This window comes from Castor canadensis, chromosome 11 (genome assembly GCF_047511655.1).
Source record: "Castor canadensis chromosome 11, mCasCan1.hap1v2, whole genome shotgun sequence".
NCBI classification, from domain to species: domain Eukaryota; kingdom Metazoa; phylum Chordata; class Mammalia; order Rodentia; family Castoridae; genus Castor; species Castor canadensis.
Window position 1 is genome coordinate 80951850 of NC_133396.1, and position 15163 is coordinate 80967012.

Sequence of the window (15163 nt, forward strand, 5' to 3'; positions counted from 1 at the left end):
TTCTAAATAACCCAAATTAGAAGCAAAGGAGGAAAACAGGGATTAACATGGTGTGAAGATGAGGTTAGGGTTTCCTGGTGTTTGAGGAACTGAGATCCTAGGTGTTGGGCAGTATCTGGAGGTTTTCAGATATTAGCTGGTATCTGGGGCCAACATAGCCCTGGCTGTCAATGCCAAGTTCTTGGGCTCCCAGAAGACCAAGAGTATGGTGAAGCCAGACCACAGCCACATCACTTGACCAGCTGGTTCTACGGCCCCTGGTGGGAGCCATGCTGGCTAACTTTGGTCCATCGAGTAGTTGTCTCAATATTTGCCACTGGTGTGTGTCCCCAGCCACTTCTCAGTCCTCCTTTCCTCTCTCCCGGGTCTTGTCCTAGTCAGGTGCTCTGTTTCCAGTCAGATACCCAGTCTTTGTACTATTTTGGTTCTCAGCTTAAGGAGAGCAAACGTCTGAAAGGTGAAGTGTTCTCTGACAATGTGGGACTTGTGTCATTTTGAAAAGGACTCTTAGAAACTGGAGAATGACATTTGAATGACAGAATGATAGACGACAGGTTGATATTGGGGCCAGAGAGCTCTGTCTGGGACTTGTGATTAGAATACGTCATGGTGCAGCAGCCACACTGTCTACTGAGAAGGCTACTCCTTGCCAGAAATAGTATTTTTAACTTATCCGGAGGAGGTAAGTAATGAGGGGAGTGGTTCAGTAGAGGGGGTCCTGTCTCATCGTCTGTTCGCTTTCAGCCTGATGCATTTTAAGCTGACAGTGACTTTATTTGTAGAGCAAGGTGCTTGTGTGAGCTACTTCTTGGGTCTCAGCTACTTGTCTGATTCAGGAATCCCATGCACAGGTGTCGCTGCCAGTGTTCTTTGCACTTCTTGCACTGTGCTGCACACCTGAGGTGACTTAAAGATGCCTTTGGTTTCTAACACTTCTCTGCCATGAGGTTTCTGGAGAAAGGTGGCAGGGGGAGTGGGACAAAATGAACCCTGTAAGCATTGAAGGAGCTACCGTGGAGGTGTCTTTTCAGATATTGCTGATTTCCATGACAATGTGGAAATGATATATCACTACTACCCAACATTAAAACACACCTAGCACTTTCTGTTTCTCAGGCTCTGTGTTAAGCACTTTTCACAAAACATTGGACCTGGGTTGCTTCAGCTTGTCTTTCATTCCTCCTCATCTTCTAGAAACAGCATCTTGATTTTCCTTTTGCACCCCCCGCTCCATGCATGTTATTCTTGGGGACCTTTTGTTTTGTTTGCTCTTCTCTGCCCCACTGGTTAGGGAGGAATTCCTACTTTAGGGTTGCACAGATAGCTGGACAGCAGGGGTAGCTGGACACCTGACACAGGAAAGATGAGATGGTCAGTATTTTATTGGTCGCATATATTCACAGCTTGGGGGGTAGAGGACATCTCAGGACACACAGGGCCACACGGGGGTTGCACTGAGGGTAAAGAATGAGCAAACAGGGGCTAGGAGAGGCAGAGTTTGCAGGACCAAGAGAGTGAGGTATTTTAGTGACACATGAGGATGTGGTTGAGTTATTTGAATAATGTCACAGGCCAGCAGGGAACTGAAAGCCATACTCAAGGATAAGCAGGATTTGTACTTTGTTCATTTGATACGGAGGGTTTTTTGGCTAGGTGTCCTTATGTACAGGACTATGGAGAGAGGGGAGGGAATTTGAGGGTAGATCATTTGAGGCCCTTCCTGTGTCCCTTAGATGTCAAGGAAAACATAATATTGTGTCTTTGTTTAGTCCCTAAGTTATACTGTGAATCAAAGCTCAGTGTCCCCATGAGTAAGGAGAATAGGTGTGTGACCCATACTAAACCAACCAAGCTGTCTTTCTTGGAAGTAGTAAGCTTAAGTTGAGTGAAACAAGAATGGAAAAAATAAATGGAGTCGATTAATCCTATAGGGCTGCCCTGAAGAAACAGTTCAGCTGGGTGCCAGTGGCTCATGCCTGTAATCCTAGCTACTTAGGAAGCAGAGATCAGGAGGATCCAGGTTCAAAGGCAGCCTGGGCGAATAGTTCACAAAACCTTATCTTGGGAAAAAAAAAAATCACAAAAAAGGTATGGTGAGGGGGATCAATGTGTAGACCCTGAGTTCAAACACTAGTACTGAAAACAACAACAACAACAACAAAACCCAGTTCATTCCCTGAAACCAAGAATGTTGGTGTTTCTTGGTCTTTGTCTTTTCTGGGGCTTGGACTCTCACTTTTTCCCTCTGATCTGGGAACTCTCTCAATGGTTAAGTTGTCTAGGGTTGGATTCTGTTGCTTGCAGTAGAAAACTCTGTTTCTTCTTCTTCTTTTTTTCCCCTGTGTGAATAAGTCCTACTTTATTTGCTCCAGGACTGAGAAAGAGATTGGTAGTTTCTACATGGTCAGTGTTACAGTTGGGGTCTCAGTGAATGTCTCTAAATACATCCCATTGTGCACAGGTTAGGGAGAAAACTCCGTTTCTTATTTATTTGATGTAATGCCTCTGTAAGGGATAGGTAATTTTTATTATTCCCATTTTATAGATGAGAAAACTGAGGTAAGGAGATGCCAAGATTGCTCAAGTTCACCAAACAAGTGAGGGACAATGAAAAAAATCAGCTTTGCAATAGCTCACAGCTCTGCATCTTTTTTCTTAAAGAGGGGAAATAGATTTTTTTTATATATATATTTTTTAGGTAGAGCTTGTTACAACTCTAAATGCCCACTAAGAAGAGAAGTGCCAGTGAGATAAACTGTCATTTAGTGGCTATATCTGGCACACCCTTTGGTCATCTATGGCCCTCTGTAGTCACTTAGAGTTCACTCAGTCCCTGAGTTCTAAAGATTATTAGATGGCAGGTGCTACATCAATGTGGAGTTCATAATTAGAGAGGAAATGGTCATTGTCATCAATAGATTCTGATGAGTTTGAGCCAGAAGTATTCTGGCCTGAGTGGGAAAGGTGTGTGCCTGTGTGGACACCAGAGCTCAGATTCTCGAGTCCTTTTCACTAGTCATCACTTATGTCTGGATTTTGGTGGGCAGAGAGAAAGGCTGACGAAGCCAAAACTGGGTAGAGTGGAAATTGTGAGACCCTAAGTTTTCCCACTAAAAATTAAGACATCAAAAACTGAGAAAGTGTGAGAAAGTTAGACAATGCCCTAAAAAGGATTAGAAAACAAAACAAAACAAAACTCCTCCACACATACATAAAAACACTTATAGATGTTATGTTATGCTATCAGGAAACAGAAGATCTACCAAAACTAAAGAAAAGAAGACAGAGAAGGAGGTGTTTGGGAACTGAGAAAAGGCAGTTTGGTGACCTGTTTTCTAGGTCAAAGGATGCCACTATCTTAGCATCTTGCCCAGGTAATTCTTTCCCTCTCCCTCTCCCCTGCCTGCTCAGAGCTGCTCTGTGAGCAGAGGACCATGGAGCAGGTGCTGGGAGCATCCGCGCCTGCTTGGGTGCCCAGAGGTCACCGCTTCATGCCTGTGACCAAGGAGGAAGTGACTTCCTACAAACACTATAGCTCTGAAGAGCACGAGGCGGGGCACTGTTCTCCATGAGGCCCAACATTACTCGCTGGACTTTGAGATCTGTGGCTTTTGGCAAGGACTGAGGGCTTTAGTGCAGAGGGACATAACTGGCCTGTATCTGGGAGCCACGCTGGTGGCAGGAGAGATGGCACCGTGCTAAGACATGTGGAGCTAAAATTATCCTGCCCTTATTTCTGCAGCTGAAAGACACACTGTGAAAGTCATGGATATTATGCTGTCAGTCCATTGATGGCCTCAAACCCTGTCTGAACCATTATTTCATCTCAGGAGTGCGGGAGCCCAGACACGCCTCCGTAGAGAGAGCTGGTTTGCAACACAGGGTTTGAGAGCAGCTGAGAGCCAGGTCTGCTTCTCCTTCGTGCATCTCCTTCAAGGACACCAGGGGACCAAGGCCAGGGTTTCCTTGCCAGTGCTACCTGGGAGGGAGGAGGGAGGAATATCCTTTTGTCAGATCGCATCGTGAAGGGATGAGGCTGAGAGGAAGTCACAGAGGGAAGCAGATATTTTCCCCTAGACCTTGACTGGCTAGGCTTTCTTTCCAAGGATTGTAGCCGTTTAGCCTATTGGTTAAGGGCTCAGAGCCAGGTTGCCTAGGTTGGATTTCAGCTGCACTACTCACAGGTCATGTGCCCACAGCCTAGCTTCTCTAAGCCTTAGTTTTATCATCTGCATAATGACAAACTTAGGGATTGTTGTTATGATTGAGTGAATATAAAAATCTAAGCCCCATTTTGGCACATAGAAAGTACCTATCAAGTGGTATTTATTGTTTACGATGACTCAGTAGTTGTCTTCAGTGCCTGTGCCCTTGAACTTTTCTTGGCCACACCATGGAGATCATCTGGCTCCAAGTTAGGGAGCTATTGGAATGGTTCTTCTAGTAGAGGGGGTGGGGTAGGAAAAGGACTAAGGATGGCTTGACAAATATCAACAGAAAATCTTGAATCCTTAAATATACCCTGCCCTGTTTTGTACTTGGATTTGGACTTCTATATTCAAATCCAAGTTCAAATGACTGATGTTCTTAGAAAGCTGGCTCAAATCACAGTTGGCTCCAGCTTTTTTAGTAGGCAAGAGGCCATGTTCTTCAGCTGGACCTGTTCTGAGCAAAGCAAAGTAAAAAAGGCTGCCTTTGCCTCTCCAACCTTCTGCTTAAGTTCCCCTTATAATTGCTCTTAGGCACCATCTTTTTTTATTTCCATCAATACATTGTTTTAGGAAAAGATCTGAAATGAATTCATACTGTGGTGTAAATCCCTGACAACCTAGAGTATTACCTGTTTAGGGGAGTTTAGATTTTGACATAAATTAGTATACTCACATTAATTGTCCGAGTTGGCCCATGAGTGGGGAAGGCATTCAGGGGGCATCCTGCTTAGGTGGTTAGTTACCTGATGTGTCCTGATCTTCAAACCTCTCTTCTATAGTTCACTCCTAGCAGGTTGCATGGTTAGTGGCTCCAGTCGAACAGAGGAGTCAAATTATTGTCCTGATTTATAAGACATATCTCCAAAAAGTTTCTTGGGGTTCTCAGGGGACTGGGGAGAGGGCCTATTGCTTCAGTGTCCTCTGCCCCACACTCCACTTGCTCCTAAAACTTTTCATTTATAGAACTGGGTGGCTGCTGACTCACTCCCTCGCTGAGTGGGGGCTGGAAGAGGAGACATTTCAGGATCTGACAACTCTCCAGGATAGAGCCTTCTTTCAAAATGAACTTTGCCCTACACATTTCTTTTCTTTTTATTTATGTTATCATTTGCTTGTACACACTGAAAATATTTTTTCTTATCTTAGTATTGATCCAGTGAGTATTATGGGATCATTCCTAAGGGTGTTTGCTTCATGCTAACCTACCTCAATGCTGTATGTTCTAGATAAAGTAGCTTTTGTTTTAAAAAAAATTTGTTATGATGGTTAATTTTATGTGTCAATTTAGTTGAGCTAAGGAATGCCTGGAGAGCTTGAAAAACACTGTATCTAGTATGACTGTCAAGATGTTGTAGATGAGATTAGTATTTGGATTGGTAGACTGAATAAAGAAGATAGCCCTCATAAATCTTGCGTGTGGACACCATCCAGTCTACTGAGGCCCTGAATGGAACAAAAAGGCAGAAAAAGGCAAATTTGCTCCCCCTGTTTAAGCTGAGACATCCGTATTCTCCTGCCCTCAGACATAGGTGCTCAAGGCCTATGGACAAGGATGGAACTTACAACAGGGTCACTGGTTCTCAGACTGTCAGCTTTGGACTGGAATCACATCATTATAGAGAGCTGATTCTGACTTCTCAGGCCTCCATAACTGAATGGGTCAATGCTTCGTGATAAACTTCTTTCTATATATTTCTCTATATATCCTGTTGATTCTCTTTGGAGAACCCTAATCTAACTGTTACGCAGAGCAAGAATACACACAATAATATGTTGTTTCATATAACAACTTACTACGTGTCAAAAGTGTTCTTTGACCTCTAAAACTGTTCTCAGGTTTCAACTACAGTTAGGGGCTGGGACTTGTGTTTGCCTCTGGGTATACATGCTCAGATCCACATTTGTTGAGGGAGTGCCTAGTGTGATAAGGACAAGGTTGGCCCTTGATGAACCTGGTTGATTGTGTCTTGTGTGAATTATTTACTCATCCCTAGAGTACCCACTCTCACTCCAGCAGTACATTGAAGATGTCTTGGTTCTGATCTGGTCTTGTGAGAAGTAGGGGCAGTGAGTGTGTATCTAGCACATGATACACACCTAACACAGAAGGCCAGTTCCTCTTTCCCTAGTGGAAATGGCAAAGAGGGGAGAGTCTGGGTGAAGGTAGGAACTATGGAGTTATGCCTTTGTCTCACTCTGCGGATGATCCCAAGATGGTGTCAAGATGGCCCACTCCTTTACTTGCTTTTTCCAACTTGGCACATTTTTCTTCTGTTGAAGATTGCATTTGGCAAGGTTCCTGTCCCTTGTGGGACAGTGTAGTGCAGATTCCAGGTATAAAGGTAAGTCAAAGAAAGGCTTGTGACAAGGCTTGCCTGGGAGTGATTTAAGTAAGGACCTTTAAGACACTGAGCATTTGCTTTCTTATTACTTAGCTCCTCTATACACTGAGACATACAATGTCAAGGTGGAAACTTTCCAACCCACCATCATGAACTCCCTTATATACTATGAAGTGATCCCTCTACTTTATGTGACCTGAGAAACTTGTGTTTTATATAGCCAGAGAAGTACAGAAAATTACAGTTATGGTTATTGGTGGAATCACTATATGCCTGAGTTCCTTGAGATCAGAAACCACCTGGGTCCTGTGTGCTATTTGGGCTCATAGTTAAAGCCATAGGGAAATATCAACAGTATTAAGTCTTTAGATACTGTCTTCCTAAGAAGATGGCAAGCATCTTTAGGACAGAGATGATGTCATTCCTGCTTATATCTTCTATGAAACCAAGTGCCGTGCCTTCCCATTGTTGATGTTCAATAAATATTTGTTAAACGAATGATATAACTTGTGGCTTAACTCCTACAAATTTTTATTTCAAACCAGCTTTTCTCAACACTCAGCCCAATCCATGTTACCCTTCCCTGACTTCCCAGTCAATGTGTGCTGAGGGAATGCAAACAAAAAGTTAATTAGGAGGCGGATCAACTTTGAAACGCACTTCTATAAACAAATGTAGGCCAAAGGCAAGTTTAAATGATTTTTGAAATTGTCTGAGGTTATTATTCATGACCCTGTTCTGACCTAATTTTTACAGATAATCAGGTTGTAGCTGATATCGGTTTTTCATTTCCACTTTAGAACAGAGGAAGAAAAGTGGGAGGCTGCTGTGGGCACGGATTAGGAGAAAATTAAGTAAAAAAACCTGGATAGTTGTAGAGAGTTGAGGACATGAAAACAAAGGGATATTATTTTTCTTAGCTCAAATCTATGTGAAGCTACACTTAGGCCATCCATCCCTCCATAACAGAGAAAAGCTAAACAATTCTACTTGCTAGCACATTAGGTGAGTTCAGGATCATGGGTGGGGTGTGGGTATGTGTAGGATTTATGGGGTTAGATCAGTTTATTTAGATTAGAGCAGTTTTCCCTTGAGATGACTTGATTTTCTCAGCCTCTCCCTCAGGTAAGTTTATGGTTTACAGCTTTTGCTGCTGCACAAGCATCTCTCCCAAAAAATTGGGTTGTAGGAGAAAATGCTTCTTTTCTTTCCCTTCAGAGGGAATTTGTAGAGGATAAGGGATCTTTGCACAATTTAAATAGGACTCAGGTTTGTAATAGCATTCTCAGTCAGGGCGCTTCAGAGCATCCCTGTCTTGACCAACATTGTAGAATGCACCACAAATAGTAGGCACTCAAAAAGGATAACTGGTTGGATGAATGAATGAATGAGTAAGTGAGTGCTGAAACAACTCACTGGAAACTCTTGGAGTGATCCTGTCCTTTTGTCATTTGCCCATCCATTGCAATGACCCACTGTACTCCCACTTAGAGGAGGTGACTCCCTGGCCGTATATTTGCTCTAAGGTGGGCTGTGAATTAAGTACAGTAGGTGGGTACCGGTTGGTCTAAATCAAAGAGCTGAAGTTTTCTTCTCTAATGTGCTGAGTCATTGATTTGGCCTGAAATTCTCATCATTACTATCATTTAAGGGTTAAGTAACAAAGTTGAATTGCATTTCTTTAGGAAGTCATTGGATAAATATATTTATTTAGGAAGTCACAGATATTTAATTTTACTTAGGATTGGATCTTTAGCCATCTCCTGTAAGTTTGTCAGTTTAGTTGATACCCTCATGTTGAGTTGATATCTCATGTCAAGTACATGAGATATAAGAAGTATTTTTAAATACTTAAAAGACTTTTTAAATACTTTAAAGTATTTTTAAATATTTTAAAGAACCCCAGAGTGAAAGTGGGAAAATCTCCTCAGATGACAGCTTAAGGATTTCAGCCTAAAGACTGACTGGGTCCCTAAGATTGATTGCACTCACCTATTCATTCAGCAAGGAGGAATTCGTTCATTTGTTCAGTAAGTTATCCTTTTGTGAGTACCTATTGAGTGAGATGCATTCTGCGATGCTGGACAAGTCAGAAGTGTTCTGATTGCCCTGAGTATACAATTCTAAGCCCATGCTGTGACTCAAGTTTTGCAAAGACCCCTTTGCCTCTGCCTATTTAGACTGGGATCCTACTTCTCAGTTTCACCTATGTCTGGCCCCATCACCAACTGGAAGTCAAATCCTTTGTGAATAGTGCTTGTTTTCCAGGCTGCTAGATAGGAGACTTCATGTAAAGAGATCCTCAAGTTCAACCCTGTAATGTTAGCTCTTCCCAGTAGTGCCTCTACTGCTTGAGTCACACCTCCATTCCATTTTCGCTTTGGTTATTTTAGAGATGGGAGGTCTCTTGAACTATTTGTCTGGGTTGGCCTTGAACCATGATCCTCTCAATCTCAGCCTTCCAAGAGTTAGGATTACAGGCATGAACCACCAATTTGATGGAAGCATTGTAGGACCCTCCTTTATGATACACTTTAAGGGACAAAAAGTTGCATTGATCCTAAAGGAAAATTGGACATAGATATGGCCCAAGGACTAGATAACTAGATAACAAATAATACCGTGCATACTATCTGATCACAATGCAGTAAAAGTAGAACTCAAAAACAAAAGTAAAGACAAAAAACATACAAACAGCTGGAAACTAAATAACTCATTACTTAATGAAGAATGGATCATCAATGCAATAAAAGAGGAAATTAAAAAGTTTCTGGAAGTCAATGAAAATGAAAACACAACCTACCAGAACCTATGGGACACAGCTAAGGCAGTCCTGAGAGGAAAGTTTATAGCCATGAGTGCATATATTAAAAAGATTGAAAGATCCCAAATCAATGCCTAATGATACATCTCAAACTCCTAGAAAAACATGAACAAGTAAATCCCAAAACAAATAGAAGGAGAGAAATAATAAAAATAAGAGCTGAAATCAACGAAATAGAAACCAAAAAAACCATACAAAGAATTAATGAAACAAAAAGTTGGTTCTTTGAAAAAATAAACAAGATCGATAGACCCCTGGCAAACCTGACTAAAATGAGGAGAGAAAAAACACAAATTAGTAGAATTAGGAATGCAAAAGGGGAGATAACAACAAACACCATGGAAGTCCAGGAAATCATCAGAGACTACTTTGAGAACCTATATTCAAATAAATTTGAAAATCTTAAAGAAATGGACAGATTTCTAGATACATATGATCATCCAAAACTGAACCAAGAGGAAATTAATCACCTGAATAGACCTATAACACAAAATGAAATTGAAGTAGTAATCAAGAGTCTCCCCAAAAAGAAAAGTCCAGGACCTGATGGATTCTCTGCTGAATTCTATCAGACCTTTAAAGAAGAACTGATACCAACCCTCCTTAAACTGTTCCATGAAATAGAAAGCGAAGGAAAACTGCCAAACACATTTTACGAAGCCAGTATTACACTTATCCCAAAACCAGGCAAAGACACCTCCAAAAAGGAGAACTATAGGCCAATCTCCTTAATGAACATCGATGCAAAAATCCTCAACAAAATAATGGCAAACCGAATTCAGCAACACATCAAAAAGATTATTCACCACGACCAAGTAGGCTTCATCCCAGGGATGCAGGGGTGGTTCAACATATGAAAATCAATAAACGTAATAAACCACATTAACAGAAGCAAAGACAAAAACCACTTGATCATCTCAATAGATGCAGAAAAAGCCTTTGACAAGATCCAACATCATTTCATGATAAAAGCTCTAAGAAAACTAGGGATAGAAGGAAAGTTCCTCAACATTATAAAAGCTATATATGACAAACCTACAGCCAGCATTATACTTAACGGAGAAAAATTAAAACCATTCCCTCTAAAATCAGGAACCAGACAAGGATGCCCACTATCTCCACTCCTATTCAACATAGTACTGGAATTCCTAGCCAGAGCAATTAGGCAAGAAGAAGGAATAAAAGGAATACAAATAGGTAAAGAAACTGTCAAAATATCCCTATTTGCAGACGACATGATCCTATACCTTAAAGACCCAAAAAACTCTACTCAGAAGCTTCTAGACATCATCAATAGCTACAGCAAGGTAGCAGGATATAAAATCAACATAGAAAAATCATTAGCATTTCTATACACTAACAATGAGCAAACAGAAAAAGAATGTATGAAAACAATTCCATTTACAGTAGCCTCAAAAAAAATCAAATACCTAGGTGTAAACCTAACAAAAGATGTGAAAGACCTCTACAAGGAAAACTATACACTTCTGAAGAAAGAGATTGAGGAAGACTATAGAAAGTGGAGAGATCTCCCATGCTCATTGATTGGTAGAATCAACATAGTAAAAATGTCGATACTCCCAAAAGTAATCTACATGTTCAATGCAATTCCTATCAAAATTCCAATGACATTCATTAAAGAGATTGAAAAATCTACTGTTAAATTTATATGGAAACACAAGAGGCCACGAATAGCCAAGGCAATACTCAGTCAAAAGAACAATCCAGGAGGTATCACAATACCTGACTTCAAACTATATTACAAAGCAATAACAATAAAAACAGCATGGTACTGGCACAAAAACAGACATGAAGACCAGAGAAACAGAATAGAGGACCCAGATATGAAGCCACACAACTATAAGCAACTTATCTTTGACAAAGGAGCTAAAAATATACGATGGAGAAATAGCAGCCTCTTCAACAAAAACTGCTGGGAAAACTGGTTAGCAGTCTGCAAAAAACTGAAACTAGATCCATGTATATCACCCTATACCAAGATTAACTCAAAATGGATCAAGGATCTTAGTATCAGACCACAAACTCTAAAGTTGATACAGGAAAGAGTACGAAATACTCTGGAGTTAGTAGGTATAGGTAAGAACTTTCTCAATGAAACCCCAGCAGCACAGCAACTAAGAGATAGCATAGATAAATGGGACCTCATAAAGCTAAAAAGTTTCTGTTCATCAAAAGAAATGTTCTCTAAACTGAAGAGAACACCCACAGAGTGGGAGAAAATATTTGCCAACTATACATCAGACAAAGGACTGATAACCAGAATATATAGGGAACTTAAAAAACTAAATTCTCCCAAAACTAATGAACCAATAAAGAAATGGGCAAGTGAACTAAACAGAACTTTCTCAAAGGAAGAAATTCGGATGGCCAAGAAACACATGAAGGAATGCTCACCATCTCTAGCAATAAGGGAAATGCAAATTAAAACCACACTAAGATTCCACCTCACCCCTGTTAGAATAGCCATCATCAGCAACACCACCAACAACAGGTGTTGGCGAGGATGCGGGGGAAAAAGGAACCCTCTTACACTGTTGATGGGAATGTAATCTAGTACAACCACTCTGGAAAAAAATTTGGAGGCTACTTAAAAAGCTAGGCGTCGATCTACCATTTGATCCAGCAATACCACTCTTGGGGATGTGCCCAAGAGACTGTGACACAGGTTACTCCAGAGGCACCTGCACGCCCATGTTTGTTGCGGCACTATTCACAATAGCCAAGTTATGGAAACAGCCAAGATGTCCCACCACTGACAAATGGATTAAGAAAATGTGGTATCTATACACAATGGAATTTTATGCAGCCATGAAGAAGAACGAAATGTTACCATTCGCTGGTAAATGGATGGAATTGGAGAACATCATTCTGAGTGAGGTTAGCCTGGCCCAAAAGACCAAAAATCGTATGTTCTCCCTCAGATGTGGACATTAGATCAAGGGCAAACACAACAAGGGGATTGGACTATGAGCACATGATAAAAGCGAGAGCACACAAGGGAGGGGTGAGGATAGGTAAGACACCTAAAAAACTAGCTAGCATTTGTTGCCCTTAACGCAGAGAAACTAAAGCAGATACCTTAAAAGCAACTGAGGCCAATAGGAAAAGGGGAACAGGTACTAGAGAAAAAAACAAAACAAAACAAAACAAAACAAAAAAAAAACCACTTTCTGGCTCAATGAAGTTTCTTAAAATGCTGCTGTTAGGATACTGCAATTCTACTCAAAGTCATCTAATGCTTGCTAATTGCCCATTAATTCAAATCTACAGTGTTCCACCAACTTCCCTGTGCCACCATTTTCACTTATTTGTCTTATTTGAGACAGAGCTATAGGAAGGCAAAGAGTCCTATAGATCACACTGACACATTAAACATGTTCCCAAGAAAATACAACAAAGACATTGGTTTAGTTTATATGATGGATTTATTAGCATGATTAATAATATATGTATTTCATTCATTAAAATTGAAGAGCTTAGAAAGAATATTGGATTTAGCAAACTCTAACTTGAATCTCACGTTTATATTACTCATTATAAATCCTGAGATCATTTTTTTCCAGTGTCTTGATTTTTTCCAAAATCAGTAGTCCAGTGGGTTGGCTCGATGATTAGATTAGATGATTGTAAAAGAGTCCTTTTGAATGCAAAATTTAAAATTCAAGTCATTTTCAAGTACCACATTTCATCGGGTAACAAAAATTAGATTGCCTTAATTTTTAAGTAAAGTGTTGTTTGTTTTGTTTGCTTACTAAAATGAGAAATCTAACAAAAAGTGTTTGGTCTTCCTGAGATGATTTTTATCACCTCTGCTATTTCATGAAGGCTTTGGGACTTAGAAGATGGAAGATCTGTCTTATGCCTTCTGCAGGCAGGGGTCTTCCCTGGAATTTCACTCTGGATTTGCACTTCCTTTCCTTGAAAGATAAGTCAAAAAGTGTTGCTCTTTCTTTTTTTTAAATGAATTCCGAATCATTATTTTTTATTTTTTGCAGTACTGGGATTTGAACTCAGGTGCTCCACCACTTGAGCTACTCCACTAGCCCATTTTTTTGGGTTGGGTATTTTTGAGAGGGTCTCGAGAACTGTTTGCCCAAGGCTGGCTTAGAACCTTGATCCTCCTTATCTCTGCCTCCTGAGTAGCTAGGATTCCAGGCGTGAGTCCCTTGCACTCGGCAAGTTGGTTGCATTTAGGGGAGGTTGCGTTTAGGAGAGGGCTGCAGAGGTATCAGGGAGTGTTGTGCTCATTGAAACAGACAAAGTAACCCACTCAGCTGAGGAGTGTGGGGGGGTGTTTTGGGGGTCAAATTGGGGTGAATGGTCACACCTGCTTCCTTCCATTTTCCAGGACAAATGGCTTCAGCTGCTTCCCAGCAACAGCAGTTTCATAAAAGCCTTTGAGAGGAGCTTTGAAAATGTGTCAGCCAATAGTTAAGCAGGACCCAGCCTAACAGCTGAGGGGTCTCCTCCCCCATCACAGAGCAGAGAATTGGGAAGGGGCAGATGGAGGCCTTTTTCCCTTTTGTAGGTGCTCAGGGCACATTATCAAGCCCTCAGGATTCAGGGGCTGACACAGAGGCAGAGCCTTCACAGGTTTTGCCCTTGGCCCACAGCTCAGAAGAAGCCTCAGAAGCCTCCCTGTAGTCTGCTTTGTGGGGGCGAGGCACCGGCTCTCATCCAGGGCAGGCTCCCTGTAAGGGTTTGCTGTCCTGTTAAATTTGCCTGCAGTCTTCTCATGTGTCATTAATCGAGCAGCTGAACAGAGCTGGCACTGCTGGAGCGTGGCGTTCATTGTGGTCCCAAAGGGATCCCTTTCTTTAGATCTCAGAACTTTTGGCTCCAGGAATAGAGATATCCGTCCTGCCAGGAAGGCCCCAGGCCTGTGGCACGTTGTGGGCCACTCACAGGCTTTCCCTGTGCCTCCCATTGAAATCCCCAGGTTCCTGTGAATCCCCTTGGATTTCTAAGTACCCTGCAGCAAAGAAGACATCTTTGGGGAGCCACAGCACAGGCAGAAGGGCCTCCAACAGGGATCTGTATGGAAGTTTCTGAGGACACAGCTATATGGCACGTGTCGAGCCTGTTTTGTAAAATGTCTTCCACGTTCCCTGTGGCAAGTGCCAATTCTTGGGGGCTGAGAGTTAGGAAAGGCCCTGGGCCAGCTTTTTTTGGCCCCTTGCCAGGAGGCCTGGGTCCCCAAACTAATCCTGCTCCCAGGGAGGAGGGAGGAGCTGTCTGCCCACAGAAGCTCAAGTTCTCTCCACTCCAACCCCTTCCCCACACACTTTGAAAAGCACCATCGTTGTTTTCCAAACCTAAGGCCTTGCCAAGAAAAGCCATTCAACCATGGATATTCCGACAGTGTTTCTAACCCCAGGTGGAAGAAATAAAATGAAGGAAGGCCCGTCTCTCGGTACTGTGAAGACCTTTTTGGCACAGGGATGGAGGTGTGCAGGGCAATGGAAGGAGAGCAGGAGGAGAGGCGGTTTTTAATAGGGAAAGCTGAATTAAAATGTGCGAGTCATAACTCCTTCTCTTTGGTAACCTGTCTTCTGCTTTAACCTTTTCAGAATCACAAAAACAGCCTGATTTTTTTCCCAAATAGTTTCATGTCTTTGCTGGACTCACTTTTCCACAGACATGCAGTAAGTTCTGAGCCCTTGCTAGACATTTGGAATATATGTAACTACATGTTCATTATTGAGGTGTGTGCACAGTTACACACACACTGTTCTAACTCATGCAGTGAATTCTGAGCACAGGTT

General features: G+C 41.8%; 1 protein-coding gene across 2 annotated transcripts in view; it reads left to right on the forward strand.

Annotated features, from left to right (window-relative positions):
* The first annotated feature begins 539 nt into the window (after positions 1-539).
* Positions 540-15163, forward strand: part of Rgs8 (regulator of G protein signaling 8) — a 64049-nt gene continuing 49425 nt past the window's right edge. The window contains exon 1 of one of the 2 annotated variants that reach the window (XM_074047295.1): positions 540-682. The gene's annotated coding sequence lies outside the window, so the exon portion shown is untranslated. The remainder of the gene's footprint in view (positions 683-15163) is intronic. The other variant, XM_074047290.1, reaches the window with a different exon arrangement.